The sequence below is a fragment of the Mus musculus genome, chromosome 5, assembly GCF_000001635.26.
Source record: "Mus musculus strain C57BL/6J chromosome 5, GRCm38.p6 C57BL/6J".
NCBI classification, from domain to species: Eukaryota; Metazoa; Chordata; class Mammalia; order Rodentia; family Muridae; genus Mus; species Mus musculus.
In genome coordinates, this window is record NC_000071.6 from 110,905,517 (window position 1) to 110,931,485 (window position 25,969).

At 43.0% G+C, this 25,969-nt stretch overlaps 1 protein-coding gene across 5 annotated transcripts in view; it reads left to right on the forward strand.

Annotated features, from left to right (window-relative positions):
• Window positions 1-25,969, forward strand: part of Ttc28 (tetratricopeptide repeat domain 28) — a 409,996-nt gene that overhangs the window by 25,732 nt on the left and 358,295 nt on the right. For 2 of the 5 annotated variants that reach the window (XM_030254334.1, XM_030254335.1), the window contains one exon: window positions 12,430-12,557. The exons of 2 other annotated variants lie outside the window; for them this stretch is intronic. The gene's annotated coding sequence lies outside the window, so the exon portion shown is untranslated. Of the gene's footprint in view, window positions 1-7,689; window positions 12,558-25,969 lie in introns of all 5 variants that reach the window. One more of the 5 variants, XM_030254333.1, reaches the window with a different exon arrangement.

The window sequence follows — 25,969 nt, forward strand, 5'->3', positions numbered from 1 at the left end:
TACCGGGCCCAACAAAGGAGTCACTTCTGGGAGCTCATTGAGGAGAGAGAGAACAACCCCTGTGACAATGAGGAAGAGCAGGTTGTCACCTTTGAGCTGGGTGAGATGTTTATGCTTTTGGCTGCAGGTAGGGATGAAGACGACGACGAGGAGCTGACAGACTCTGAGGATGAGTGGGACTTGTTTCACTACGAGCTGGAGGACTTTTATGACTTGGCTCTATAGCAGGGTTGCGTGGCGCGGGCACTGGTCTGCGGAGCCTCAGACAGTAGCTGTCCCCTGCGCTGTGTGGCAGTGTGTGTGACTCTCCTAGGCCTCTCAAACTCCAGGTGCTGTGATCACTACCCAGGGCCTGTTCCTCTACCCTTACTTTTCCCTCAAGAGTGTTGTTTTCTCTGTTTCAAATGTTACAAAAATAAATCTTAAAGTTAAAAAAATTCCAATTTCACTTTTCACAGAAATAGGAAAAAGTAATTCTAACATTTATATGGAACTACAAAAGCCCAGAATAGCCAAGGCAGGGTTGAATAAAAAGAACAAAGCTGGATATAATACATAATTCTTTGTTCAGACTATATGATAAAGCTATGGTAATTAAAACAGCATGTTACTGACAAGACTAGAAACACTAAGCAATGGGATAGGAACCCTAGAGGTAAATCCATGTGTTTACGAGTCAGTTACTTTTGGATGTAGGCGCCAATCAGAAAGACAGTATCCTCTGTAAAGGGTGTTGGGAAGTCTGGGTAGTTGTATACAGGAGAGTAACGTGGGCCTTTATCTCTTTTCAAGAACAAAATGTATAAAAATAACAAAAAAGAAGACGTGACATTTGGTGGGGAACATTTTGAGGGAGTACTTGGGAGAGTTGTAGGGAGGGGGAGGGTATATTCAAAATGCTTTGTATACATATGTATACATTCTCATAGGATCAATACTAATATTTTAAGATTTAAAACTCAAAGGAATTAAATACTTAAGACCTAAAAACTATAAAAGAAAGTTTTTTACATTGGAAGAAAGAACAATGACATTTATCTGAGACATGATTCCAAAAGACGAGGTAACAGCTATATGAGCTGCATTGTATTCTAAGAGGCTCTGCAATAGAGACTTCTCCAGCCCCTCACACATGCACACACACACAGGCACACACACATGCACACACATAGATACAGGCACACACACATACACACACACACATGCACACACACACATGCATACACACAGACACACCCAGGCACACACACAGGCACACATGCATGCACATACACATGCACACACACACATAGACATACAGACACATACACACACATATGCATGCACACACACATGCACATACACAGACACACATACACACCCCAGCACACACACAGGCACACATGCATACACACACACACATGCACACACACGCACATGCATGTACACAGACATACAGATGCATACACACACATGCACATACACATAGGCACATATGCATACATACACATGCACACACCCAGACACACATACACATCCAGCCACACACATAGGCACACATGCACACATACATGCACACACATGCATGCACACAGGCATACAGACACATAAACACACATGCACGCACACAGACATGCAGACACACACACACACATGCACGTACACACAGGCACATATGCATACACACACATGCACACACACATACACACATGCAAACACACGCACACAAACAGACATACAGACACATGCACCTATATGGTATAACTATCCATTCTACAACTGAAATCCCACTATACATTTAGAATGGGTGGCAATATCCCTTGGGAGGTATTCTTTTAGTATCTCAAACATAACTGTCTAACCACTGATGCTCCCTTAATTGGTGTTACATTATATGATAAAGAAATTGAGGAAAGAAAGCACAAACATCTGTATACATTGTTTTTCCCCTTTATTGAACATTGATTCTTCTCTCATACAATATATCTTCATTAGTTTCCCTTCCCAAACTCCTCTCAGTTGCTCTACTTCTCCTCCCCTCCAGATTTACCCCCTTTCTGTCTCCCCTTAGTAAACAAACAAACAAGGCTTCTAAGAGATAACAACCAAACATAACAAAATAAAATATAATAAGATAAAGTAAAAATTATCATAATTGAAGTTGGGCATAGCAATCCAACAGGAGGAAGAGTTCAGCAGCAGGAGGAGTCAGAGCCCCACTTGTGTAGGAATCCCATTAAAAACACTCAGCTAGGAGCTACGTTGTATATGGAGAGGGCCTGGTGCAGACCCATCAAAGCCCTGTGCTTGCTGCTTCAGTCTCTGAGTGCCTTGTTTTCCTGGTGTGTTATGGCAAGCTCATCCTCGCACCAGCTCTTACAATCTTTCTGTCATTCTGCCTCCTCTGTGGGATTCCCTGAACTCTGCAGGGAGGCATTGATGGGAACCTCCCATTTAGACTGTGTGTAATGTCTGCTGCAGGAGGAAGTTTCTCTGCTAATGACTGTATTAGGCAGTGATCTATGAGTGTAGCAGAATATCACTGGAATCATTATGTTGATACTTTTCATTTTTTAAGACCAGCAGTATTTTGTTTTACCCTAGGTCTTTGGCTATCTAGTCTCAGGTTCTTTGTTACCCAGCAGTGTTGGATATGGGCTCCTTCTTGGGAGTGAGTGGGTCTTAAGTCAAATCAGACCTTGGTTGGCTACTTCCACAAGTTTTGTGCAGCCATTGCCCTAGCATATTTTGCAGTCAGGGTAAATGGTATGTGAAGGGATTTGTGGCTGGTTGGTGTCCATGTTTCTCTTTTGGTAGTTTGCAGCCAAAAAGACTTGAGTGCAGAGGTGGAAGCTTCATCCAGTCACCAGCTTGATGTCTTGTTCAGTGAGTTGTGTGGGTGTTGTCCTCAGTAGTGGGACCCCACTGTCAGTTTGTGGAGAGCAACCCTTTGTCTTAGCAACAGCCTGAGTTGTTTGGAGATGTGCGTGGGACCACCATTGGAAGTCTGGCCTGGTGACAGTAGGTGGTCAGTTGAGACTCTGTGTCCCCCATTACTAGGAGGCCTCATTAGGATCACCTTCCTATGTTCCAGGATGTCTCCAGTGCACTAGGCTTCCTCACTAACCCCCAAGGGCCCCAATTCCAGCTGTCTCTTCCCATACTCTTCCCCGCCACCGTAAGTCCCCAACACCTGATATCCCCTGCCCTTGTCCCCACCCGCCCCAGTCCTCCTGTAAGATCTATTCTATTTTCCCCTCCTAGAGAGATCCATGTATCCCCCACCTAGATTCCCCTTCTTATCCTAGTCTCTCTGGGTCTCCAGGTTGAGCTTGCTTATCATTTACTTACTGTCTACTATCAACTTATAAGCAAATACATACCATTTTATCATTCTGGGTGACCTCATTCAGGGTGGTTTTTCTAGTTCTAGCCATTTGCCTGTAAATTTCATGACATTTTTAAAACTTTCTTCTTCTTTTTTTAAAATTATATATACTATTTATTTATCTTATGTATATGTGTTCTGTCTGCATGTATATTTTCATGCCAGAAGAGGGCATCAGATCATACTATAGATGGTTGTGAGCCACCAGGTTGTTGCTGAGAGTTAAGCTCAGGACTTCTGGGAGAATAGTCAGTGTTCTAAACTGCTGAGCCATCTCCCCAGCCCCATGATGTAACTTTTAAAAAATTCCATATTGTAAATGTACCACATTTTCTTTATCCATTGTTTAGTTGAGGGACATCTAGGTTGTTTCTAGTTTCTGGCTATTACAAATAAAGCTACAATGAACATGGTTAAGCAAGTGTTCTGTGGTAGGATGGAGTGTCCTTTGGGATATGCTCAGTGGTGGTATAGCTGCATCTTGAGGTAAATCAATTCCCAACTTTCTGAGGAACCACCAAACTGATTACAAACACACTTTTCTTTGTTTTTTAAACTTAATCATTTTATTCATTTACATTTTGAATGATATCCCTCTTCCCAGTTTCCCCTCCATACACTCCCCATCCCATCCCCCTCTCCTTTGCCTCTATGAGGGTGCCCCTCCACCCACTCACCCACTCCCACCTCTCTGCCCTAGCATCCTCTCATGCTGGGGTATCTAGCCTCCACAGGACCAAGGGCCTCTCCTCCCATTGATGCCAGATAAGGCCATCCTCTACTACATATGTGGCTGGAGCCATGGGTCCCTCCATGTGTACTCTTTGGTTGGTGGTTTAATCCCTGGGAGCTCAGGGTGGTCTGGTTAGTTGATATTGTTCTTCTTATGGGGTTGCAATCCCCTTCAGCTCTTTCAGTCCTTCCCCTACTCTTCTACTGGGGTCCCCAGGTTCAGCCCAATGCTTGGCTGTGGGTATCTGCATCTGTATTAGTCAAGTGCTGGCAGAGCCTCTCAGGGAACAGCCATACCAGGCTCCTGTCAGCAAGTACTTCTTGGCATCAGCAATAGTGTTAGGGTCTGGTGTCTGTAGATGGGATGAATCCTTAGGTGGGGCAGTCTCTGGATGGCTTTTCCTTCAGTCTCTGCTCCACTTATGTTCATTATAATCCTTCTTTCTGCAGCTGGTCACATGGCCTTAGATGATATTTATAACTACCTTCCTCTGCTACCCATTCTGTATTTCCTCCAACAAACAGCATGGTCAGGCCTATCACAGTAATACCCCAGTTTCCTGATACCAACTTCTGTCTTAGTCACTCCTTTTTTTTTTTTTTTTTTGGTTTTTTTTTTTTTTTTTTTCGAGACAGGGTTTCTCTGTAGTCCTGGCTGTCCTGAAACTCACTTTGTAGACCAGGCTGGCCTCGAACTCAGAAATCCACCTGCCTCTGCCTCCCAAGTGCTGGGATTAAAGGTGTGCGCCACCATGCCCGGCTGACACTCCTTTATTGCTGAGAAGAGACACTGTGACCAAGGCCACCTTTATAAAAGAACTTACTGTGGGCTTGCTTCCAGTTTCAGAGGATTAGACCATTATCATCACAGAGGGGCATGGTGGGGGCATGATGTCACTCAAGGCCCCCAAACAGTATCTGAGACTTACATCTTGATCCTCAGGCAGAGAGAGCAACACTGGGCCTTTTATGGGCCATTGAAACCTCAAAGCCTACCCCAGTGAAATACTTCCTCCAACAAGGCCGCACCTACAAGTCCTCCTCAAATATATAGCCCCTTCCTGAAGGAGAAGCATTCAAATATATGGGCCCATGGAGGCCATTCTTATTCAAACCACCACACTGACCTTAGTTAAGGACCTAAGATGAATAAGGAAAGAATCTTTTCTTTCCTTTTAGTATTAAAAAAAAACAAAAACAAAAACAACAAAACTTCATGCTAATGTACCTTAGTGGTAAGTGAAGTTACCACTAAGATTAGAGGGGAAGGTCTATATTGGTTGAAAGGGGAGTTACGATATTAGTATTGTATTCTGTTAAATTGTGTGTACATGGACATAGTTTATATGTGAAAACTAAGTAAAAATAATAGAGGTAAAAGTGGAATCAGGAAAACAACTCTTTATTTAATCCATAAGACATTTAAATCAGCAGCAAGTCCAATGAATCCCTTGAATATTCTACCAAGTGCTTTTTATATTGAAGACATGAATTCAGCTGTGCACAGATGTCAGCTTTTGAAAAGCCAGACAACTTTACTTCCCAGAATAACTTGAGTTTTATCAAGAAAATGAGTACTAAAGAGATTGTACTTGTTTGGCAGTCAAGCCTGCCAGTGTTAATGAGCTTGTGATGATGGCTATGCAGAGGAGTCAGTCAGACACCCAGTGTGTGCTTTACTTTTTTTTAGTGTGTTGGCAAAATACTTGGAAAGGCACTTTAAAGAAGTGGGTTTTTTTTTTTTTTTTTTTTTCTGTTTGCTTTTTTGTTTTTTTAACTCTGGCCCAAGGTTTAAGGAGGGATGCTGTCCGTCCTGGCAGTGAAGGATGGCATGGAAGGAGAGGGACCAGAGAGTATAATGCCAAGGTGAACATATAAGAGAAGCCAGTTTGCAGAGGAACATCAAAGTTGTGCCTCACTTGGGCTGTGTGTAGGATCTGCCAAGGTCCTGTAAAGGGTTACCTGGCCCAGTGCTTCACTCTGAGCTCTTAGCCACTCAGGTCCTCAGGAATGTCTCCTTTCTCAGAAGGCTGCCTCTAGTTCCGTTCTTAGGAACGCATTTCCTTTCTGCCTCTACTTCTGTTTCTTTCATTCTACTTTCTCTTTATTGAAAAACGTAGGCTTGTTTATTTTATTTGGTATGCATGAGATTTTTCCCTTGATGTAGTATGTCTGTGCACTGCACGTCTGCCTGGGGTCATGGGAAGTTAGACGAGAGAGTGGAGTCGGGAGCTGGTGCAGAGCACTGTGAGTCTCCCTGTGGTGTTAGAAGTTCAACCAGGGTCATCTGAGAGAGCAGTCGGTGTTCTTAATCACTGACCATCCCTTCCTCTCCACCCCCCATGGTTTCATTATATAGCCCTGGCTGGACTTGAACTTGCTTTGTAGACTAGGCTGGTCTTGAATCAACAGAGTTCTTCCTGCCTGTACCTCCTGAGCACTGGGGCTAAAAGGTGCTAGGCCTGACTTTAACTCTGTTTTTTGCCATGTGTTCCTGCTGAAGTCCTTTACCCTGGTGTTACAGAACCTAGAATCAGGCGCCCATTGAGATGAGAGCTAAGGCCTCCCTGCTAAGCATATTTTGTCCTTTCCTTGGATACTGGCCAAACCCTTCAGCATGCTTTCTGGGGTACCCTGGGCTTCTCAGTTCCTCAGACTTGACCTGACTTCCTCCATCTCCCTGTTTCCTGGTAACTGCAGGGAGTTTCAAGTTACTTGTCCTGATGTGTTCTTTCAATTTTAATAAATTGTCCACAAGCTTCCTTCCCTGTCCATTCTTTCTTTAGTGATGCTAAAACTCAAAGGGAAACATTGGTTTCCCAGCTTGAAGGGCAATAGGAGCGTTAGGTCATACACTGCCTGCAGTCAGGAATTGGTGAGAGGTGGATCCCCATGCCCAGCTTGCTCTCTCCCTTGTAATCCATCTGGGACGTAGGCTATGGGACAGTGCTGCCTCCCTTCAGGATGGGCTGTCTTCCACAGTTAACCTTTCCGAAATACATTTACAGAAAATCTCAGGTTTGTTTCTACTGTGAAGTAGTTCTAAGAAGACCAAACTCTGTATGTTAAAATTATGTATGATTGTACTTTAAGTGCTAAATATAGGTATGTTTTGTTTGTTAACATATGCTTATTAAATATATTTATGCATTAAATGCATTAAAATGAAGTTATATATTTGTTTACTATCTTTAACATGAAATGTTGTGTGTGTTGGGTCTGGAAAGATGACTCAGCATTTCCTGTTGCTTAGATGACCAGAGTTCAGTTCCTAGCCCCCATGCCAGCCAGGAACCCACACCTGGGCATCTAATGCCCTCTGGTAGTCTCCCAGAGCACCCCACACAGAATCACACACAAAGAAATTAAAGAAGAAATACTGTGTGTCATATGTAAATGCATGTGTTGAGCTGGGTGAAGACTAGACTGCAGTGCCCATCTCGTAGGTCTGTGCTTTGATTTTCATTACACTCTGGCATGGAGCTTATAGACTGCAGGTACTTGATAACCGCTCACAGCTCTCTTTTGTGGTGTTTCATAGATCTGAATAACTCGAGAGATTGTCTTATGAAATTGCTTTGCTACTGTAGATGAGAGCTGTGCGTTCCTGGATGGACATGGGGCGTGGATGCTGATTACCAGTGATGAGGTTTCCGAGGCGCGCATTGCAGTCACCATCGATTCTGAGACACTGAACTGTGTAGGTAGATGTGTAAGACCCTTGTGGCTGGTGAAAGAATTAAATGGCCTCATCAGAAAGAATTGCAGTTCAATGCTGAGTTTATACTTTGAAAGGGATGAGGGTAGACTTTTGGCTCTCCCTCCCTAAGAACAGTTTAGGATAACTACTATCTATTTCTGCAAAATGTCAATACTATCATTTGCCCATTCCAGAAATAAAGATTAATCCTTAGAAAATAGAAAAATGTTATCTGGTAAAATGTTGTATCTCATTACTAGGAAAATGCCTTTTCCAAGCAAGTGTCTGCGGAGGTGATTATCACTGGTCTGGCTGTGGGCTGGCTATGTTCTAGGTTACACTACATATTGTAATTATATTATTTAAAGTGCATATATTTGATTCTGAGTAAAAACAACTTAAAAGCGAAATATAGAAGCATGAGTAATGTGAGAACAAACAAATACGGAATTGTAGAACTTTAGGGTATGAGATAGTTTGCAATTATGTAAGTGTTGAAGACCATGATTCTACAATGATTTTTTCCAATTAGCAACTCATGTATATTTTGTGTGTTTTTAAACATCTTAACAGTAAGAAGCCTTGAACCATATGGCTCTTTTTTATTTTTTGAAAAGAGATTTGAATTCTGAATCTCTATTGTTATGGTTTTAAGTTTAAAACTGTTCTTGTTCAATGAAGTGGAAAATGCTTGAATAATTTTTAGGTATTAGCGTTATAGTAGGCAATATGATAAGTAAAATGAAGATAAAAATAGGGAGAGCGAGTCAGGGTCCTCTGTGAACATAGAAGGTCTACTAGCTCCCTCTGTCTTGGCAGAGCTAAGCTGTCGACTGTCCCACATTGGGTGTCCTTTTCTGGGCAGTATTCTTTTGCCTAAGGATGAATTAGAGCAATTCTTGCCCAGTGGCTACCTTGTCACAACTAGAGCAACTCTCTCTGGAGGTTATGAGGTTCACTATGTCTCCTGGTCAAAATTCTAATAATAAATGATTATAAATGCCATGGTCTGTGGATTTCTGATGTCTTTGAAGACTTTCGAAATTTATATAAAGTATATCTGAACTGTTAAACCTTGAGTACTCTTAGACATTTCTATTTGGATAATATTGAAAATGCTTTATTTTAATTAAATCAGAATCTAATGTGACCATAAGTACTATCTGATCCTTAACTTGTATTACTTAATCGTCCTAGACAGATTATAATAGCAGCTATAGAAGGACTGGGTCAAAGCTCTATATTCTTAAGTGAGTTGAATAAGCACAGCGCCTATCTAAGAGTAACAATATTAATTTCAAATTTTGTATCAATATACAAAGATTTATACCAATGAATACCTTAAATCTGTATCAATATCTAAATTCTGCACCAATGTAAGAAATTATAACTTCAATTTTGTATCATTTATAAAGATTTCTACCAATGTAAAATTATGGCTATACAATGCTTTATTCAAGAATAAACTTAGTAATCCATCTAATATTTCCTCCCTCTTCAAAATTATGATCGTTTACAAATTATCCCTTAAAACGACAACCTATCTATAATTTAAAAAATAACCATGACTAGATACCCAGACCCGGGGGACTGGGATGACGACTCTCCACAGCTTTTTCCTGCTGAATTGGGGTGACAGAAATCTTCAAGGGACGGGGAGTGCTAGGAAAATTAGAACATTGGGTTAGACTCAGAGGCTCAGGGCTGGCGTGAGGTTCCGACTGGACCCCCGCGAGGCTGGATGAACCGAGTGCGTCGGAGTCAGCAGCTGTTCCTGAAGCTGTTCTGGAAGCTGTCTCTGGGAAGAGCCCCAGGAGGCAGGGGCTGGAACAGAAGGTCATCTCAGCGCCCCATGTGAGTCCTAGAGCTGTGCACTCTGCAATATGTGAATCTTACAGCAAGTTTTAGTACTATTAAATATTCATATGGATTGCACAAGGTTCACAGATCACTAAGGATGAATTTTGCTCCTTGTTTGAACAGGTGAAAGGCAACTATCCTTTTATGAATTAATTTGATCAACAACCAATTTTTTTTTCTTTTTTCTTTTTTTCTTTTGTCGAGACAGGGTTTCTTTGTATAGTCCCAGCTGTCCTGGAACTCACTCTGTAGACCAGGCTGGCCTCAAACTCAGAAATCTGCCTGCCTCTGCCTCCCAAGTGCTTGGGATTAAAGGCGTGCGCCACCACTGCCCAGCTCAACAACCAATTTTAATAAATTTTCATTCATACCATGTGAAGGAGGGCACGGCGAATGTTAAGGATTCCATAACCAACAAGATTTATTGTCTAATTTTAGTTGAAGTTTTGGTAGGGACATTTTTATGTCTAAGCCAATTACAGGGCTGTTCCCATATGGAGGAAGCAGTAAATCAAGTTACCTGTCCTGTTTGATTTTTTTTTTTTTTCTTTTCTGTAGCTAAGATCTTCAGGGGTCTTCCCCTGTCATATCTAATCCATATCACTCTGGAAGGGGTCCAAAGCCTTTTCTCCTTTCCTGTCAACACAAATACAGAGTCTATCTCTCAAAATAGCATTTCCTTGGTCGATTAGCCCAAAATCATCAAAGATATAGATTGATTCAGCTTGGTAGCCTTCTTTCTCTTCAGGCTTGCTCTATTTTGACCTCTCTCCCCACAAAATGAAATTAAACGAAGGCAGGAATGAAAAAAAAAGGTGCTAGAAGACAACTTGAGGAGAATGTGATGCTTTTGGTGTCTGTGGGCAACTGTACTGGCACATGTGTGTACATGTGTACGAACTACACATGAAAACCAGAGGACACTTGCCGTGGAGGGAGGTAGGAGGCATGAGAATAAGGGAGAACAGGACAAAGAAGAGGAAACAAAATTATGTATGTAATTGTCATAATCAAACCTGTTACTGTATCATAGGCCACGCTTGCAAGGGAAGCAGGTAGGCTGCTTCACCTCCCCCTCTATTCCTCCAAGCCCAGCCCCCACAGCTAAGTCCTAGCTTCGCATGAGAACGCCATCAGCAGCCCCCCTCCTGCCTCATCTCTAGTGGACCCCACAGATCATCCTTTCCTACCCACCCCTTCCCAACTAGTTGCTTCATCCCAGCCCTCAACTCCAGCAGGCCCTCCATGGAAACCCAACAGCCACTCGTGCCAGGGGAGCAGATGGTCCAAGGATAAATGTTTGCCCCCCTCCATCTCTCCAGGTCCAATCCTTAGTCTCATCCCAGCCTGAGTCAGAATTCCTGCTGAGCCTCTTTCTCTGCTGTCCCATCTCCAGCAGACCCAGTAGATCCCTCCTAATCCCCTTTACCCAGAACTTGCTTTGTTCCCACTCCCAACTCAAGCAGCTATGACCTGGGAACCCACAAGTCCTACAAGGAACCTACAAGGGAAGCAGGTTAGGTGACTGCAGATATTCACCATTCCCTCCATTTCTCCAGGTCCAGTTCCGAGTGTCATCCTCACCTCTGTATCAGAACACCTGTGGCATCCCACCTCATCTTCAGTGGGTCCCACAGATCTTCCCCCAATCTCCCTCACCCTGGTAGTTGCTTTATACTAGCTCACAACTTGAGCAGACCCTCCATGGGAACCCACTGGCCACTCCTGCCAGGAAGCAGGTAGACTAACTGTAGATATTCACACCACCCTCTGTTCCTCCAGGTCCTGTCCCTAGCTGTGCAGCAAAACACCTTTGGCAACCTCCCCGCCCTGCCTCATCTCCAGTGGGTCTCACTTGTCTACCCCTCCTGACCTCTTTCCCCACAGTCATTGTTGTATCTCAGCCCACAACTCTAGCAGACATTCTATGGACCCACAGGCCACTCCTGCAAGGAAAGCAGGCAGACTAATTGCAGCTCTTTGCCCCTCCTTCCATACCTCCAAGTCCAGTACCCCCCCCTCCGCCCCCAGTCTCATTCCCATAGTGCAGCAGAACACAGCTGGAGCGTCTCCTCCTGATTGCACCTCTCTCGGATCACACAGAATTTCCTCGCCCAAGTTCCCTTCCAGCTCCAAACTCAAGAGGGACTGCCCTGGGTACCTCCTGCCACCCTTGCAAGAGAAACAAGTACGCTAAATGCTGTCTCACCCATCCCTCCATCCTCCCAGTGTAGTGCCCAAGTCAATCCCCAGCTCTACAGAACGACAGACACCACATGTTGCAAATCCCTTGCCTCCTCTCTGCCCCCCATCTTCAGGGAATACCACAGACTTTCCCTTTCTAACCACCATTCTAAAAATAGTTGCTTTATCATGGCCCACAACTCCAGCAGGCACTCCCAGGGAACCATCCCACAGGCCACCCCTGCCAGGGAACACATAGGCTCATTAAAGGTCTTCACCTTTTACTTCTTCCTCTGAAGTCACATCCCCAGCTAAGGAGAAGGACACCTTGGCAGTGCCCCATCCAACAACTATAGTTGACTCTACAGATACTCCTCTCCCCCCTCCCCAACCTCAGTACACCACTCGTAGCTTTATTCCAGTCCAAACTCCACAGACAAGACACTCCCTGGAGCCCACCGGCCAGTGCTTCAAGACAGTTACATGCTGCTCTTCACCTCTCCCTCAGTTTCTCCAAACCTAGTGGCCTACCTCTGCAGTTGGGTGCCTGCTGCAGGGCCTCTTTTTCCTTCTTCCCTCATCTCAGATGGATCCTGTAGAAGATCCTATCCAGACTCCTAAGTGTCCTGCTTCCAGCAATTGCTTTGTCCAAACCTCCAGCTGCGGCAGACCCCACCCCATGGAAACCCACAGGCCACTGCAGTGAGGAAGCAGGTAGGCTGACTGCAGATGCCGTCTTTCCCTCCATCCCTCAAGTCCAGCCCCCAGCTCTGCAGAAGAACAGCTGTGGTAACCTCCTTGCCCCACCTCTCCTCTCGTGGACCCTGCAGATCTCCCCTTCCCCAGCCTTACTCACCAGATTAGTTGATGAGTAAGCCCCCAACTCCAGCAGACCCTTCATGGGAACTGGAGAGCCAGCCCTGCCAGTGTTGCAGGTAGGCCAGCTGTAGCTCTTCACTTCATCCCCTGCTCCTTCAATTCCAACGCCTTACCTCAGATCATTTGCGATAGACTCCCGTAGCCTCTGTTCCTGCCCCAGCTCACCCGCAGTGGATCCAGCAGATCTTCCCCCTCTAACCTCCCTCACCGCACTAGTTGCTCGGTAGCAGCCCCCAGCTGAAGCCAACCCTTCCTGGGAACCCAAGCGTCTCAGGTAGGCCCCTAGAGTCAAGGTCCCTCCTGCAGCTTGTAAGCGCCAGTGCCGCAGACTCTGATGCATCCCTTCTTTGTATCAAGTGCTGTTCTCATAAAGGTTAGTTCTCAGTCAGAGTTTGCAAGCAAGAGCAGGTCTTTGGCTGCAGTTTGAGTAGTTTCCCTTCTTCTCTGGTGCTGGGATGTCGGGGAGGGAAATTAAGCTGATAGACTGAGGCGTATAGTTTGAGGGTTGGAGTTCAAGATGCTCTGCCTGCTGGGGCTACAGGTTGTTCCTGGTTTTTGGCATGCCTACTCTCTCTGTAAGGTGGAGAGAGTTTGCTAGGATGTCACCTGATGTGGGTTTTTGTTGTTGTTGTTTATTTTCTTTATTTGCATTTCAAATGTTATCCCCCCTTCCCCATTCCCCCAGCTTCTATGAGGGTACTCCCCCCCCAGCCCCCTGCCTCAGCGCGCTACATCATCGAGCTTCCACAGGACCAAGGGGCTCCCCTCCCATTGATGACAGATAGGCCATCCTCTGCTACATATGCAGCTGGAGCCATGGGTTCCTCCACATGTACTCTTCGGTTGGTGGTTTAGTCCCTGGGAGCTTTGAGGGATCTTCTTGGTTGATATTGTTGTTCTTCCTGTGGGGTTGCTGACTCTTTCAGCTCCTTCAGTCTTTCCCCTAACTCCTCCATTGGGGTCCCCATGTTTAGTTCAATGGTTGGCTATGGCATCTGCGTCTGTATTGTGACCTGATGTTTTATTAGTTTTATTAGTTGCAGGATTCTGTGATTTGCATTGGCCCTCTCAGTAGTACTAGAGGTTGGACATCTAAGTTCTGCATGGAGTCAAGCATCATTTAAAATGAAGAATTTGGTTTCAGGCTCGGGCAAAGAAGCCCCCTTATTTATTAAGTAATAAAGATGAAAATGCTGTTAAAAATGTTCAATTTTATAGCACATTGGGCATCTCTTCATAAATATTGCAAATTTAAAAAGTGCTTTATGTAAGTAGATGTAAATTTTTATTCTGTTATTTCTGTCTTGCACAGCACCTCATTTAGAAGCTGCTCCCTGCAGAGGGACGTATACTGAATATATAGCTATTAAATTCTTAACCCCTCAACAGTTCCCACTCACTTTAAAATATTAATGACTTTTGACTATGTAAGTCATACACGTAATTCCTTATGTGGTGTACATGCTGGGAACTGAGTGAAACGCCAGCTGATCTTCTCATGGCTTCATCCCTTTCTGGCACCTGACTCTGTCTCTGCAGATCCACTGCCAAAGGCAATTCTCATACCTAGTTTTGTTTGTACTACTACGGATTGCTTGTGCATTTAAAGATTTTACCTATAGCCATTAAATTATGTGTACAAGTATGCATGCTTATGAAGTTGTATTTTTATATATTCTCCTGGCCTGTGCCTTTACTTCCTTCTGTAGCTTAATACTTTTGTATCTGTTTCTTGATAACCACATATTAATTGGCCATTTTATATTGAATATATAGATGCTTAGAAAAATGTTTATTTGTATTTATTTATTGTGTGTATATATATGTGTGTGTATGTTTGTTTATACAAGTGTGTATGTGTGTTTGTGTGTGCATATATGTATGTGTTTGTCTATGTGTATGTATGTGTGTATATGTGTGCATGTGTGCCTGTGTTCGTGTGAGCAAGTATGTGCTCTGGGTTCCAGGCACAGGCTCGGGTCACTAGGCTTCTTTACAGTTATTTTTCCTCCTGAGCCATCCTGTTTAGATATCCTGTTTTTCAAGCTTTTAATAATACATTGTTTTATAGTGAATATATATTTCCTTGTAATTTTTATATTTTCTTAGATTGTTTTGACTTCATTATGTATTTTTTAAAAATGCACCAGGCATGGTGGTGCATCTCTTTATTCTCAGTACTCAGAAGGCAAAGGCAGGGGAATCTCTATGAGTTCGAGGCCAGTCTGGTCTACAGAGTGAGTTCCAGGACAGCAACAGCGACACAGAGAAACCCTCTCAAAAAAACAAATGCTGCAAAGAGTTTTAATTGTATATATTTTTCTACTTTTATTGTATAACTTTTGGTCATACGATCACACTTTAAAAGGCCTTCCATTAAAGTGCTCATTTTTATACTTAAGTGTTTCATCAAATTAGAATTTTAGTATAAGCATATTCATCCTCTTTTCTTAAAAGTTTTTTTTTGTATGTTTGAACATTTGCTTGCACATGTGTAATGTGCACTGTGTGTGTTCCTGGCACCTGCAGAATCTGGAACATGTCATTGGGTCCTATGGAATTGGAGTTGCAGACATTTGTGACGACCATGTGGGGGTTGGGAACAGCACTCAGGGCCTCTGCAAGAACAGCAAGTGCTCTTCTCCATTGGGCTATCTCTAGCCCTTCCAACTTCATTTTTACTCCAAAATAGCAACCCATATTTCTCTACTGATGCTGAATTTTGTCTTTATTATATTATAAATTCTCATTCTATTTGTATTATGTCTGAAGTTTATCTTTATTTTCACTGATATGTGTATTTAGCATCACAACCATACTAATAATCATTATCAGGTACACATTTTATTCATAATAAATTAAGCAATATAATTACATACTTTAGCATGTGAGTTGGATTAATTTTCCTCATTTCCATTTTATCTTACCAATGGGATTATTAACCCAGGCCTATTAACTTGAGAATCCAGCTAGTTTATTTTATCTTACCAATGGGACTAACCAGGGCTACTAACTTGAGAATCCAACTAGTTTATTTTATCTTACCAATGGGATTAACCAGGGCTACTGACTTGAGAGTCCAGTTGCCTAGTGTCATAGTTACTTCTCTGTTACTCTGATGACACCACAAGCAAGGCAGTGTACAGAAGAGAGATTGTTGGGGGTTTGCAGTTTCAGAGGGTGAGTCCTTGGCCATGTAGCAGGAAGCATGGTGTCATGCCTATAGGCATGCTGCGGGAGCAGTAGCTGAGAGCTTATGTTTTGACTTATAAGCATGATACAGATATAAATAATGGAACATCCTGGTATGGATTTTTGAAACCTCAAAGCCCACCCCTATAGCCAGGAGCTTTTCTATCTGTCTTCTTTGTTTCCAGAATAATGACTCTGAGACTTATTTATTTATGAATTAATGCCCAGGCCGTAGGCTTTGGCTTATTCTCTGACTGGCTATGCCTGCCACATGGCTAGTTACCTCTCCTCAGTCACATTTGTCAGTGTTGTCCTAGTCCAGGCGAAATCTGCTCATGACTCTTTCCCAGAATTCCCCCCACCCCCTCTGCTGGATGTCCCACCTTCCAATCCTGCCATTCAGCTCTTTGTTGATAGGTGAATGCTTCTACACAGTGCACAAGAGAATATCCTGCATACCCCAGTGGTACACTTCCTCCTAATCTTTCCTAAACAGTTCTACCTCCTAGTGATCAAGCTCTCAAACATGTGAATGTACAGGGCCTATTCTTGCTTAAACCTAGTTAAAACTTATCTTGGTATTTTGTATTACTCTTATGAAAAATAAGTCATAGATAAAACATTGATACCTTAGTGTCATTGAATCTTTCTGCTCAAAATAGGATGGATATTTATACTCGGTTCAATTCAGTAGTAATAAATGATATTTCCACATAGATCTTGCATGTTTTTTAGAACTATATTCTTAGGCCACTTATCTTTGTTGACTTAATATTTGGACTCATTTTCTCCTTTTCATCTTCTAAATGGTCGTCATTTATGTGTCAAAAGTTCTTTGGCAGTTTAATGGCTTTAAAAACAAAACATTCCACTTTGAAACTTAATGTTCACTTTTAAAGCAATTGTTACTTATTATTTTGTTAAAATTTATTTTTATTCATTTGTGTGTGTGTTGTATGTATCTGTCTGTCTGTCTGTCTGTCTCTATATATGCTCATGTGTCTGGGAGTGCCCCAAGAGACCAGAATAAGGTGTTGGGTCCTTTCAAGCTACAAGTTTACAGGTGGTTGTGAGTCTTTTAGTGCGGTGCTGTGTGACTGAACTTGGGTCTTCTTCAGGAGCTTTTAACTGCTGAGCCACCTCTTCAGCTTCTCTTAAAGAATCTTTGATTATCTTTTGGACTAAGTTGATATACTCAAAGTTGTTATAAGTCCTGTATAAAAGCCCTGAAATACACTAAGAATCATATATCCCATACCCTGGCCCTTGTAGACACCATTCACAAATTGCAGAGTGCATTAGCCACTTGCGCCCCAGTGATATTTGTTTTTCTTGTCACTTAATTAACAACCATGGGGCATATTTCCATTAACATGTGAATTAGCATCTTGTTTCTCTCATATCTAAGGGCCTAACCAGGCCAGTTACAGCAGTCAGGTTTTTAGAGTGTCTCTTTTTTGAGATTATTTCATGTTGCTAGTAGTTCTTGGTCCAGTCAGCTGACAGTTATTTAAACAGGGGAAGTTTTGTACACAGAATTATGAAGCTGTTATATAATATGTCTCTGTAAGCTTAAATCAATTCTCTAGGGTATTCCAGAGCTTGGGGGGGGGGGGGAGAAGGAGAGGAAGAGGGGGAGGAGGGGGGAGTGAGAAAGGGCAGATGTGTGGAAATCTTGCACATATTTGTTTGCCTCTTCTGAAAAGATGGAGAAGCAATACATTGGATCCAGAGACATTTCTGGCAGGGTGAAAATGGTTTGTATTTGCTTGCAGAGTGCAAAGTAGCTCTCTGGAACATTAGTTAATAGAGAATAAATTGAAATCAAGGATACTTGACATGCAGGAGGCCTGGAGTGCACAGTGTCCACGTAGCTGTAGCTGTAGCTGTGGTGCTGAGAGTGACTCAGGAATCTGCAAAATGAGCTCAGCACCTGTCTGCAAAGGAGGCAGAGTGGTCCACACCTGCAGCTTCTAGCTCATGGAGGGCTCAGGAAGATGTCACCAGGCTCAGCTGCAGTTGAGAGTTTCTGGTCACTCTTAGTACTCACTTGGGCAAATTCCAGAGAGTGTCCTCAGTGTTATCGCCTGTCTAAGAGCTAGAGAGCTCTTTCATGGACCAGTCCTCCAGTGCCCTCTACTGAGAAAGAGCCATATCATGCTCATGGTAGCAAAATTTTAGTAATGCAGAAGAGGAGCTGAAGGCTGAATTCAGAGCTTTGAGGCAGTTAAACATTAATGAATGTATCTATTCTTCTGCTCCCCAGGTCTGACAGAGTCTAGCTTGCTTCTGGAGTCCTGAGTGCCCTGTCCTGTCATAGGAAGTCACACATATTCTTACAAAGTGCCGGTCTGTCCTTCAAGGGCTCGGCTCCTTTCTCCTTGATCTTAGTGATGGTTTATACAGGTTTTTTGTTTATGTCCTGTTCCAGGGTTATGATTTCTTGTCTTAGAGTTTGTATATGTTTCTCTGCCATGGATTTTGTTTTTTGTTTTGTTTTGTTTTTGTTTTTTGAAACAAGGTTTTCCTTTGTAGCCCTGGTTGTCCTAGAACTCAGTATGTAGACCTGGCTGGCCTTGAACACACAGAGATGCACCTCCTCCCTCTGTCTGCCAGGTGCTGTGATTGGAGGTGTGGGTACCACTGCCTGGCTATAGGTGTATTCATTTCTCTTTAAAAGATTCTGGGAGAGCTTGGCTTTCATCTGTTTGTGTTAGTTATAGAAACTGAAATTCTTGTCAGACTCCTCTGCTGTCGACTTGTAGCAATTCTTTCTGTGTATGGGTTCGTTTTCTGTAATTTTTATTATTTTCAGTTTACTGTGATCTAAAATATTACATGGAAATTCCAGGATCAATGAACGTATCGGTTTTAAACTGTATACTGTTCTGTTTGTCAGGTATTTATTTACACTAGGTGCTCTGTGTGCTGTGTGGTCACTTGGATACCAGGTATAGACCTATTCTCTGATTTCTGAGACAGTATCTGTGTTCCTGTCACCCTTCACCTGGCTTCATGATGTCCCAAGTGCAGGAGTGGCAGTGCTAATGATGTCACTCACTGCAGTGCCATCATTGTTCCTTGTTGTTATTGGCTATATTGCTATCATTGTTTTCTGGTGTTATTAGTTATTTTTGTTGCTTTTTCTTTCTTCCCCGAGATAGGGTTTTTCTCTGTAGGGTTGACTGTTGTGGAACATGCTCTGTAGACCAGACTGGTCTTGAACTTGGAGATATGCCTGCCTCTGCCTCTCTCTGCCGAGATTAAAAGTGTGTGCCTCTAAGCCTGGCACTGTTGTCTTAATGCACCTAATTTATAAATTAATCATAAGGAAATGTGCGTACAACTACTACAGTCTTACATCTTTTTGTGATCATAGTATTTTCTGAGTATTGCGCCATCAGGTGGTGCTGTCTTACAGCAACCTTCTGGAGTGTACACAAGCCTACATGTTGTAGTTCATCACTGCACAAAGACTTTTGATCAAGATAGGTGGTGAATGGGAGATGGGTGAGGTGGACACTTTACATTAAGCTTTTTTTATGTATAGAAAGTGTATGTATAGTAAGGTGTCAAAATTACAAAAACATGGGAAGCAGTAACAATTGTTTATTAAGATTTTCAGCATACGTGTCATGCATCGCGTTTCTTTCTTTTCTTTTATATGATCGGAAGCCCAGCAACCTTAAATCATCGTCTCCACAACAGTTGAATAATGCACTGCAGTGTTGAGATGACTGTTGTCACCAACGGGGAGGATTTCTCTGCTCCTTCATCGATGTCGGGGACTAGCATGCTTATGCTGCCAGTTGTTGGCTTTAAACAGGACTCACGTATAAGTGATACATGTTCAGCATTTGTTACTGTGTGCAGTTTCAGCATCTGCCGTTTCAGGATGTGCATCAGCTTAGAAAGTATCCATTGTGAATTAGGTGGCTACTCAAGTCCTTAGAGGGTTTGCACTTTGTACTTTAGGTCTCTGTCAATTTTATCAGATTGGTCTAGAGCAAGCCTTGTTGGTTTGAGAGTCAGAAAGACATAGTTTGATGCATTGAGGAGATAGCGCAGTCATTAAAGTCCTGTGCAACCATGAACACTCATGTAAGAAGCTGAATGTGGTGGAGATGCTTGTAATTCAGGTGCTGGGAGGTAGATCTAGTAGATCTCTGAGACTCACTCGCTCACAGCAGCCTAGCTGCTCCCAGTAAGAGCCTGCCTTAAAAACAGGATTGATGGTGCCTGAGGAGGAAGGACATCTCATATTGCCCTTGGCCTCTATGTGAACATTCGCTTGTATTGCACTCAGACCCACAGCAGGTTGGAAAATCTAGTTCCGCCACTTAACTGCAGCCATGGTGTGATGCTTGTTTGTAAACCTGGGTTCCTAAGACATGGAGTGAGGTACAGTGAGTGTTGTTTCCTTGCTGCAGGTGTGTGTTGGTGTAAGTAGCTGCAGCACCGGGCTTTCAGTTGATAAAGGAGAGTTCTGTGCTTCAGAAGAACGACATAATGTTTTGGTAGAGAATACATTGTGGAATGTCTAAACACACATTGGCATATGCACTGACTCATGCGCTGGCCATCTTCTGGTGATGAGTCGTACTCACATTTAGAAGCTATTATATTATATGTCCTGGTATGTGGTACGTATTTTACATTTGAACCACTCTTGTTTTCTCAGTCATCTGTATCTTATATTTTTTGATAGAATTTGTTTTTGAAATACTTAATTCTTTAAAAACTTTCTAAACATTGTGTGTGTGGGCCCCTGTGGGGTGTGTTTATTTGTGCTGTGTGTGTGTGGTGTAGTATAGTGTGTGTGTATATATGTGTGTGGTGTGTCTATCTGTGTTTTAAGTTGTGTGAGTGGGCATTTGTGTGTCTTTATGTGTGTGTGGTGTTTCTGTGTTGTATGTTGTGTGAGTGAGGTGTATGTTTGTGTGTCATCTGTGTGTGTGATGTGTGTGTATTTGTGGTGTGTGTATGTGGTATGTGTGTGTGTGGTCAGCACTTATGTGGGCACAGCAGAGTATGAAGGTCAGAGGAGAGCTTGCACCAGTCAGTTCTCTACTTCTGCCATGTGACTTCCTGAGATTGATTTTAGATTGTCAGGCTGGAACTGGAGGGAGACACAGGTGGCTGGGAGCCTCCTCCTGTGGGTGCTAAAGCTGCAGCAGGTGTTTTTAGCCAGCTGAGCTCCCTCTCCAGCACCCGAAGTGCTTAATCCTTAGGAAGCGCTACAATGAGCCAGACACTCTCGGGCTTCAGAGATTCATGGTGTTATTATTATAATGTACTTTAAAAAGGCGGAATAAAATCATCTTTTCCCAGATTGCATCAGTTCTCTTAAGTTCATTTGTAAATGGAAGTATGGTAGCATCTATTTTAGTTTAAACGATGTGAGCTGGGCATGGCAGCACACACGTGTGATCTCAGTACTTGGAGATAGATAGGGACAGGATAATCACAAGTTCAAAGTCAGCTGTGACTAACAAATTTGAGGCTTTGTGTTAGAAAAACTTCAGTAGACAAAAAGTATAAAAATTAGATCTTAGCAGGATGTAGTGGTGCACACCTCTAATTCAGCAATCAAGATACCCATACAGGAAGATTTCTTTGAGTTTGAAGCAATTCTGGTCTTCATAGTTCCAGGACTGCCAGAGCGACATAGTGAGACCCAAGTCTCCTCACCCCACAAAATCCTCAATTTTGTCTTATAATATTTGACTTATTTTTAAATTGACCAAATTGTGACTGCTTCTGAATTCGGCATGTCCTGTAGTGATCAGACAGACGTACACCCTGCCTTCTGTGGGATGGCTGTATGAAGACGTGCATTGTGAGATGGCTGTATGAAGACATGCATTGTGGGATGGCTGTATGAAGACTGCATGAAACTTCAGACAAAGCTCCACTTCCAGCACGGCTCAAACATTAGGTTACTTGACATTTACCTTAAAACCCTGAATGGTTTGAGCTGCGGAGCTCTGCTGTTTGCTGAGTTACCTCAGTAAACAGGGTGAGGTGAAGAAGACCACATCCCCGCCCGCCCTACCTGCCAGCAATTTCTTCTTGTTTACTTTTCTATACTTGCACATGTGATGAGGGCTTAGAAGTTATTCATGTGCGTGATGCTGCTTCTCACTTCACGCCAAGGATTTTACTGATTGAAAAGGAATTAAGAGCCATGTGCGGTGGCACTTGTGCAGCCCTAGCACAGGGAGGCTAAGATAGCAGAATTGCCACACATTTGGGGACTGAAAAGGAATTAAGAGCCATGTGCGGTGGCACTTGTGCAGCCCTAGCACAGGGAGGCTAAGATAGCAGAATTGCCACACATTTGGGGTCAGTCCGGAGTACATGGATAGACCCTTTATCAAGGAAAAAATTCAGAGGGATCTTTGCAAATAACCATGAAGGTTTTTTTTTTTTTTTTTAACTATCTTGAAGGATCATAGAATCCCTTATATAGTCATCTAAAAAGTTTGTAAACAGGATGTGTAACTTTAGATTAGAAAATCAGGTCATTATCAAAAGCTTTCTTTGTAGAAAAGCTGCTTTGATTTTTATTTCACAGTCATTAATGAAACTATCAATTACATGAATTATGATTTTCAATTCACATAGTAATTTCCATGTGTTTTCATAATAAAATCCACTCTGCAATCTCTTCAACAGAGATGCAGCGAACAGCACCTGCTGTAGCACACAGCTACCAAGTGGGTGTTCACACTCACTGTAAGAAACAACACTGAAGGGTTAATGAAAGCTGGATACATTATAAGATTACAAAGGTTTTATTTATGAGAGGATAGGGAGGGTATAGTTATATGGACGAAGCATTAATAACCTCTCCATTCTGCAGGAACTACTCCTTCCAGTCCCATAGGGACTGTGAGTGTGTTTTGGTGGTCTGTGCAAGAGGTTAAACTTGGCAAGTGTAGTGGGGAATGATGTCACTGAATGCACACCATATGTATCAAAAGTCAGGGAATGCTCTCACACTGCCATGCATAGATGTATATAAGTGTTGGAATGGAAAATCGTTTTTATGAAAATATAGACAAGTAAAACAAGAATGTTCTGTACTGAGTCTGATCCAGTCACCAGGAGCTGCCAAGTATGATACTCCCGGAAAAGTTTCTCTCCTTAATGTTCCAGCCTCCAGCCCTTTGTTGGCTCTAGAAGCAGTCTGTTTGGAAAGCCTTATTCAGTACGTTCTTTCTGTTGATATGGGTTGAACACCAAATGAGACATCCATTTTCTCTGTTAAAGCAAAGCTGCTAGAGCAGTCTAGTGTGCATGCTGCCGCAGATGGAAATGATTAATTGATTTAGCTAACTCAGTAGATTCTTTTCTAGTAAAGCAGGGGTATAGCAGAGCTTCATACTGCTAATTATTGTTCTATCCATTAATATATCAAAGACTGTAATTGTTGCTTCAATCATTCTGTTATCATTATTTAAAATGTTATGTTTTAATGCTACACTAATGGTTACATCAAATATATAAAACATTTGAGTTTTAGAAGAAATTTATGGCTTCTGACAAAAGAATACATGGAGATAAAATATGAAGTATCTAGTTATTTTATTATTCAATTTTAATTATCAAATCACAATGTTTTAAAAAATATTATTAATCTTTTTTACAGTCTAGTCGTTATCCTTCTCCTGGTCTGCCCTCTGACTGTTCCTCATCCCATTCCTCCTCCCCTGTCTCCAAGAGATGTCCCCATCCTCCTGTCCTCACCTCCACACCACCAGACTTCCCCTCTCCCTGCGGCCTCAAGTCTCTCTAGGGTTAGTTGTGCCTTCTCTCACTGAGGCCAGACAAGGCAGTCCTCTGCTGTATATGTGTCAGGGGCCTTATATCAGCTGGTGTATGCTGCCTGGTTGGTGGCTCAGTGTCTGAGCGATCTCGGGTGTGTGTGTGTGTGTGTGTGTGTGTGTGTGTGTGTGTGTGTGTGTGTGTTTCAGGTTAGTTGAAACTGCTGGTCTTCCTATGGGATCGCCCTTCTTCCCAGCTTCTTCCAGCCTTTCCCTAATTCAACACAAGGGTCTCTGGCTTCTGTCCATTGGTTGCGTGCCAGTATCTGCATCTGACTCTTTCAGCTGCTTGTTGGGGCTCTCAGAGGGCAGCCATGCTAGACTCCTGTCTGTAAGCACACCATAGCATCATTAATAGTGTGAGGCCTTGAAGCCTCCCCTTGAGCTAGATCCCAATTTGTGCCAGCCACTGAACTTCCTTTCCCTCAGTCTCTTCTCCATTTTTGTCTCTGTGGTTCTTCTTTTAAAGCAATCATGGGGGGCAGAGGGAGGGAGGGAGGGAACCAGATGGGAGAGGAGACAGGGAGGAGGGAAGAGGAACATGATCAGGTATTTCTGGGTCAGTTTTTGACTGTGGGATGGCAACCCTATCCCTTCACTTGATGCTCTGTCTTTCTACTGGAGGTGGACTCTACAAGTTCCCTCTCCCCACTGTTGGGCATTTTATCTAAGGTCCCTCCCTTTGAGTTCTGAGTGTCTTTCACCTCCTAGGTTTCTGGTACATTCTAGAGGGTCCCCCCTTCCACTTTCCACCTCCTACCTCCCGAGGTTGCCCATTTCCATTCTTTCTGCTTACTACTCAGCTATTAAGAATGAGGACATCATGAGTTTTGCAGGCAAATGGATGGAACTAGAAAATATCACCCTGAGTGAGGTAAGTCAGACCCAAAGGGACATGCATGGTATGTACTCACTGATAAGCAGATATTAGTCCAAAAGTACAGAGTACCCAGGACACACCCACAGAACTCAAGAAGGTTAACAAGTCAAAGGTCCCAAGTGAGGATGCCTCAGTCCCACTTGGAAGGGAGAAGAAAGCAATCATGGGGGGCAGAGGGAGGGAGGGAGGGAACCAGATGGGAGAGGAGACAGGGAGGAGGGAAGAGGAACATGATCAGGTATTGGGGGAGTGGGGAGAGCAGGAAATCACAATGTTTTTAATAAAAATAAAGTACTGGTTTAAGTTGGATACCTAAAAGTTTGAATGAACTATTGCATATCTTGTACAGAAAACCTCTTCATCTAGTAGCGTGATTCCACTAAAACAGTAGTTGTGACCTAGGAGGCCGCTGAACTGGCAGAGTGCTTACCCAGCATGCACAGGATCTGGGCTGCATCCCTAGCACAGCATAAAACCACCAAGGCAGAGAGAGAGAGAGAGATCCTAATCTCAGCACTGAGTCAGTGGAGGACCAACAGTTAAAGGTAATGGCTACATAGCATGTTCTCAAACTTGTGTGTTCCTAGTATATAAATAAGGAAATGAATTCAGCATTTGTAAAGCTGGAAGTAGTGGTGTGCTCATGGAATCTCAGCACTTGAGAGGCTGAGGCAGGTAGATTGCTATGAATTTAAGGAAAGCCCAGACTACATAGCATGCACTTATCTCTTGAGCAGCAGCAGGGCTTTGGAGAGGACTTGAGTGGGTAAAGCTTGCTCAGCTTTCGTCCCCAGGATGCAGCATGTCTATAGTCCCAGTGCATTCCTGAAGTGAAGGAAGAGTCTGAGGCAGCCTCAGCCTCCGAGGAGGGATTCTCAACCTCCCTGCACTGCGACCGTTTAATACAGGACCTCATGTCACGGTCATCCCCAACCTGGAAATTATTTTCCCTTCTACTTCATAGCTGTTAGGAATTGTAATGTAAGTATCTGATATGTGACCCCATGACTGCCGCCTTAGAGTGTTGTGGGCCAGCCTTCATGATGTGTGCAGTGGTAAACTACAAAGAGACAAAGACCAACACCTAGGGCCCTGACCACTGAATACATACACACAAGGCCATATGTATTATTCTCACATGTGAATGAACATGTACATATACAGGCATGCACACATATCACACACATAATGTACACACACACACAAAACCAAAAAAGCCAAAGAAAATTTAATATTTGTCAAAAAGCAATATGGTAGGACAATATTACATTTAGTAAATATAAATGAAATTATATTAATATAATAGAGTTCTATTAACATTTGGTATCTTTGTTTTATTTTTTTCT